The following is a 7017-nucleotide window of genomic DNA, read 5'->3' on the forward strand; positions in this document are numbered from 1 at the left end:
CCAGCAGTTTCTACTGAAGATATCAACTCAGATAACACTGTTTCCAGCAGTCAAATAGAGTCTAGAGATACAGATCATTCAAGTAAGTGCCGGAAAAAGAACTTTGCCTGGTGGTGACCATAAACTGTTCTTGATGTTGTATTGGGTTGGCCAAAAATTTCATTTTTTTTCTTCCGTAAGATGGCTCCAATAGCGCTTAGTTGTCTTTAACTTCATTCAAAACAATTTTCTTAGATTGTCTTGTGTCAGCTGTCATATCAGTGTGCATTTTAAAAAATAACATATCAAAATTGGTGAATTTTTGTGCAGCAATTTTAATATTGAAGATGGAAGAAAAAAAGCAACATTTTCAGCATATTATGCTTTATTATTTCAAGAAAGGTAAAAACGCAACTGAAACGCAAAAAAAGATTTGTGCAATGTATGGAGAAGGTGCTGTGACTGAGTGAACGTGTCAAAAGTGGTCTGTGAAGTTCCGTGCTGGAGATTTCTCACTGGACGTTGCCCCACGGTCGGGTAGACCAGTTGAAGTTGATAGCAATAAAATCAAGATGTTAATTGAGAACAATCAACGTTATACCACGCGGGAGATAGCTGACATACTCAAAATATCCAGATCAAGATTTGAAAATCATTTGCACCAGCTTGGTTATGTTCATCACTTTGGTGTTTGGGTTCCACATAAGTTAAGTGAAAAAAACCTTCTTGACCATATTTCCACATGCAATTCTCTACTTAAATGTAATGAAAACATTCCGTTTTTAAAACAAATTGTGATGGGTGATGAAAAGTGGATACTGTACCACAATGTGGAACAGAAGAGATCACGGGGCAAGTGAAATGAACCACCACCAACCACACCAAAGGCCTGCCTTCATCCAAAGAAGGCGATGTTGTGTATATGGTGGGATTGGAAGGGAGTCCTCTATCATGAGCTCCTTCTGGAAAACCAAACGATTCATTCCAACAAGTACTGCTCCCAATTAGTCCAACTTGAAAGCAGCACTCGACGAAAAGCGTCCGGAATTAGTCAACAGAAAATGCATAGTCTTCCATCAGGATAATGCAAGACTGCATGTTTCTTTGATGACCAGGCAAAAACTGTTACAGCTTGGCTGGGAGGTTCTGATTCATCTGCTGTATTCACCAGATATTGCACCTTTGGACTTCTATTTATTTCGGTCTTTACAAAATTCTCTTAATGGAAAAAATTTCAATTCCCTGGAAGACTGCAAAGGCACCTGGAACAGTTCTTTGCTCAAAAAGATAAAAAGTTTGGGGAAGATGGAATTATGAAGCTGCCTAAAACATGGCAGAAGGTAGTGGAAGAAAAGGGTGAATACGTTGTTCAATAAACTTCTTGGTGAAAATGAAAAATGTGTCTTTCATTTTTACTTTAAAAACCGAAGGAACCTTTTGGTCAACCCAATATTTGCTTGGTTTCAAGTGATAGAAACACTTCTCTAAGCAAAAGAGAGAGAAAGCAGAACTGATTGGTTTGCAGAACTCAAGAAGAGTTAGACCAAACCCAGCAGGGATGTGGCTGAGCCCAGGACTAGAACCAGGGTCCTAAAACCAGCCAGTGCTCCTTCCTCTCTTGGTCATTCTTCTTAGTCTCTCTATTTTGGCTCTGTTGGCTATCACTGTAGACTGGCTTTCTCCATATTACAATAAATTCAAGGAAGAGACCCAGCTCATCTTAGGTTAAGGGCTGGGGTCACAGAAGAAAATGCATCTCCCACAGTGGCCATGTGGGTGAGGAAGGGCACACGTCTCACAGGTGTAGATATTAGAGATGTCAGTCACTGATGCTTTTGGACAATGAAAACCTATATAAGAGTTGATAAGTTGGGCTTCCCTGGTGGCGCAGTGGTTAAGAATCCGCCTGCCAATGCAGGGGACACGGGTTCGAGCCCTGGTCCGGGAAGATCCCACATACCGCAGAGTAACTAAGCCCGTGCGCCACAACTACTGAGCCTGCATTCTAGAGCCCACGAGCCACAACTACTGAGCCCACGTGCCACAACTACTGAAGCCCATGCGCCTAGAGCCCGTGCTCCGCAACAAGAGAAGCCACCGCAATGAGGAGCCCGTGCACTGCAACAAAGAGTAGCCCCCGCTCATCGCAACTAGAGAAAGCCTGCGCGCAGCAACAAAAGACCCAACTCAGCCTAAATAAATAAATAAATAGATAAATAAATTAAATTTTTAAAAAAAGAGTTGATAAGTCTTTTCGTAAACATTCTTCTAAATCTTCAGTACCAACCAGATGTAATAACAGTCAGACACAAATACCATCAGATCACTAGAGAGCAGCTGAAGCCTGCAACCAAGAGGGAAGACCAGCCTGGAATTGAGATGTACTTGAGAAATATTCCAAACTACCAATGGGGTATTACATCTTGGTGCTTCTTTAAATCTTACCCTCAAATGAGGGGGTTATGAAACGTAAGGTAGCAGTTCTCTAATATAGACCAGACTCACTAGCAAACCATGTTTTAAAGGATATCAGCATGGCTTTCCTAGATCTTTGCAAGAGAAGATTTTTCTCTTCCATCTCCACATGGACCCAAAAACAGGACAAAATAGTTCCTCTGCCTTTGGCTAACCCAAACCTGAATTTTTCATATTGAAAACTCCTAGCATGTGAGGAGATTCCCAAATAAAATCGCAGTCAATATGATCCATTGTCTTTTAGACATACATGAAAATCAGCCCGTTCTTTCTACTCTGTTCGTTCTGAATGTTTTATGTTTTAAGTACTATAATGTCAGTTTTAGTTTAAATGAATGCCCAGGGACAGAGATTCTTTAGGAAAAAATTAAACTGTAGCAAACACTATGATGCTGCTATTATAAAAGCTCATAAAACACAAGGTCAAGCTTACTTTGAAAATGAGTGTTTGTTTTTTTTTTTTCCAAAACGCTGACTCAAGTTCTATGTTGGGAGGATGCAGCAACACAATGCTTTGTCTCTGCTAAAATAGGTCACCAGTGCTGATTCCAGTGGACACTAACATTTCAGCTGGTGATTGCTGGGTGGTTTTCCTTTGTATGTGGCAATCATTCCGGCGAAAACTTCTGAGGTTTCCCACTGTGTTTTTAGGCTGAGATTTAATGTTTACTTTTCTGTGTGCTCCACCTTCATGCTCTATTATTGTTGAAGGTGGAAATCCCACAGGTAGATGAGTTCAGAACGTGTTGCTCTGGTGAGAAAGCAAACTATGAATAAATATAATTTGACAAATGAAAAATGTGGGGGGGAAATTGACAAACTAAAGTACATTATGAAAGCGTGAATTATTTTCTTCGAATCGCACAATGGAGAGTGGAACAAAAAAAGTAAAAGCTTAATTAAGCCATCTGAAGCAGATCTTAATACCTAACAACAGGAGTAGAAGTAGAAAGTGTTTATTTGGCGACGGCGAGGCCACTGGAACATAATTTGCATGGTGCAGGTACGTACACATCAAAGTGCATGGGTTATTATCTGTGCAACCGTTTATATTTCTCTTATAAATTTAGACTTACCATCATTTTGTTATTTCCAAAGAGACAGAGTCTATCCCGATCATTAATTTTATCAACAATTACAACTCTCCATTCTGGGCCAAACCCTTGAGGTAATTGCTGGAGATATCACAATAAATAAAGCTCCTGTCTCCAGAAGTTCGCCATCCAGCCAGGAGACAGACATGGACATAAGTAATCTGAAGGAAGATTACTAATCCTTACAATATAATTGTCTCCTTATAGTTCAGCACATTCAATAAGCACTGAACTGTTGAACCCTATCTGACCATGGCCGCCAAGATTCTAGGGACCAGAACAGGAAAAGCTAGATAAGCAGCACTGTTATGGGTTACTGCTTTGGCTGGAATTCTGTCTGTCTGGATCTGGAATGCATTTGATCTGAGGACCATTCAAGGCGCTATGGGACAACAGGCCGTGCCTGTGTCTATTTTCCCCTACACTTTCGACATAAGAAAAGAATATTTGGGGAATTCCCTGGCAGTCCAGTGGTTAGCTGCTTTCACTGCCATGACTGGGTTCAATCCCTTGTCAGGGAACTAAGATCCTGCAAGACAGAGAGAATAAGCTCATATGACTGTGGAAGACTATTTAAAACTCCTAACTTGGACAGGCAGAGTAATAGAGGACTGCCTTGTATAGATATAAAGATTACTAAAATAAATGAATTTTGATTCACTCTATTTTACTATCAGACTCTTGCATTATTCCTGTCAGCCCCAGGTAGAACTATATCCTGGTCAGAATCAATTGTTGAGCTTCCTGGCTGGGAGGACGGTAGAAGATACCTAACTTCCTAATTAGGGTGGGACCAGGCCGTAGGATGGACACAGCCCACCAGAACTGTCCCCCAAGACTGAGCCTTGGTCACTCTGCCAACTATGCCCTTTGGAGATGTCCAGACTTACCAGGGGACTCTACTTCCCACCACATGACACCAAGTCGTCACTGGGGATCCTATTTCTTTAGTTTGGATACATCTTAATCCCTTTCTTCCTTCCTTTGTGACTGTTTCTTAGTCCTTTGAGCAGGCAGGTCCAGACCCCTTACCTGTTCAATTTTCAGCTTCTAGATATGGTGCCAGGTATAACTGTACATGCCTGATGAGTCAATATGTAACCATGAAACATGAGGGCAATTCGTTTTCCAAAAGAATGGATACAATATCTAATAAGGGATTAATATCGAAAATATTCAAGGAAATCATACAACTCAATAGCAATAAAACAACCCAATTTAAAAATGGTCAGGGACTTCCCTGGTGGCACAGTGGTTGGGAGTCCACCTGCCAGTGCAGGGGACACGGGTTCGAGCCCTGGTCTGGGAGGATCCCACATGTAGCAGAGTTGCTAGGCCTGTGAGCCACAACTACTGAGCCTGTGCTCTAGAGCCTGCGAGCCACAACTGCTGAGCCCACATGCCACACTACTGAAGCCCGCGCACCTATAGCCTGTGCTCCACAACAAGAGAAGCCACGGCAACGAGAAGCCCGTGCACCACACAACGAAGAGTAGCCCCAGCTCACCGTAACTAGAGAACACCCGCAGGCAGCAGTGAAGACCCAAGGCAAAAAATAAATTAAAAAGAAATAAAAATATTAAACATAAAAATGGTCAAAGAACATTTTTCCAAAGACAACACACAAATGGCTAACAGGCAGATGAAAAGATGCTCAACATCGCTAACCATCAGGAAAATGCAAATCAAAACCACAATGAGATATCACCTCACACCTGTTAGGATGTTATTATCAAAAAGATAAGAGATGACAAATGCTGGAGTAGATGTGGAGAGAAACACTTGTGCACTGATTGTGGGAATGTAAACTGGTGCAGCCACTATGGACAACAGTATAGAGGTTCCTCAAGAACAGAATTACCATATGATCCAGCAATCTCACTCCTGGATATATCTCCAAAGGAAATGAAATAATTATCTCAAAGAGTTATCTGTACTCCCATGTTCATAGCAGGATTATTCACAATAGCCAAGGTATGGAAACAAGTGTCCATTGACAGAAGAATCGATAAAGAAGACGTCGTATATATAAATATACAATAGAATATACAGTTGTAAATATACAATAAGGCTTTTTTTCAGCCTTAAAAAAGAAGGAAATCCTCTCATTTGTGATAACATGGCTAAATCTGGAGGACATTATGCCACGTGAAGTAAGCCAGACAAAGAAATACTGCATGATATCACTTATATGAGGGGAAAAAAAGTCGAACTTGTAGAAACAGAGACTAGAAAAGTGGTTATCAGGGGCTCTGAGGTGGGGAAAATAGGGGAAGATTGGTAAAAAGGGTACAAGTTTTTTGTTATAAGATAAACAAGGTCTGAGGACCTAATGTATAAGATAGGAACTATATTTGATAACACTCTATGCATATTTGAAATTTGCTAAGAGAGTAAAACTTAAGTGTTCTCTCCAAAAAAAAAAAATAAGTAAATACGTGAGGTAATGGATATGTTAATTCACTTGAGAGGAGGGGTCCTCTCACTGTGTATACACATACCAAATCACCACACTGTACACTCTGAATATCTTATAATTTTGTCAATTATACCTCAGTAAAACTAGGAGAAGGGAGAAAATAGGGAAGTAGAAAGACAAAAAATGGCTACAATTATAATTCACCCTAGTTATTCCTCAAACTCAGAGGTGGTACCTTAAAAAATAGCTATAGGGCTTCCCTGGTGGCGCAGTGGTTGAGAGTCCACCTGCTGATGCAGGGGACAGGGGTTCGTGCCCCGGTCCAGGAAGATCCCACATGCCGCGGTGCGGCTGGGCCCGTGAGCCATGGCCGCTCAGCCTGCGCGTCGGGAGCCTGTGCTCCGCAACGGGAGAGGCCACAATAGTGAGAGGCCCGCGTACCGCAAAAAAAAAAAAAAAAAAGCTATAGATGTTTAGACATTGCCCCAGAATCAGCATCTCTAGGAGAAGAGAACTTGACACTTTTTCAAGCCCTCAGAAGTTTTTGTGGGAGAGCCAACCAATATCAAGGACTGAACTAAATGGTGCTTCTTAAATTTGCCTGGTCCAAAGAATCAGCTGGGTAGCTTGTTAAACCTTCTGAGTCCCATCTTTCTTCTGTAGACCCTTATTTAATAGGTCTGCGGTGGTAGCCCCAGAATCTGAAAGCTTAAGAGAGCCCCCAAGTGTTTTTGAGATTGAGCAAGTTTGGGAAGCACTAAACTAGGCTGGATTTCCCAAACTTCTCTTGTGATAAGAAGCACCTGGGGCTCTAGCTGGAAAGAACATTTCTTTGCCCCCAACCAGACCAACAGAATCAAAATTTCTAGCTCAGAGGTCTGGCAGCCTATTTATTTAATAAAGATCTCCACTTGATTCTTATTATCTGAGAAATGGTAATACAGGCTCATTGAGTCCCAGCTTTGGCTTGTCATTAATATTACCTGGGAACTCTGTGCGTGTATGTGTGTGTGTGTGTGTGTGTGTGTGTGTGTGTGTGTGTGTGTGTGT

This window comes from Aethalodelphis obliquidens, unplaced genomic scaffold, assembly GCF_003676395.1.
Source record: "Aethalodelphis obliquidens isolate GAN/ISIS:26980383/991018 unplaced genomic scaffold, ASM367639v1 scaffold6, whole genome shotgun sequence".
In the NCBI taxonomy this organism is placed as follows: Eukaryota; Metazoa; Chordata; class Mammalia; order Artiodactyla; family Delphinidae; genus Aethalodelphis; species Aethalodelphis obliquidens.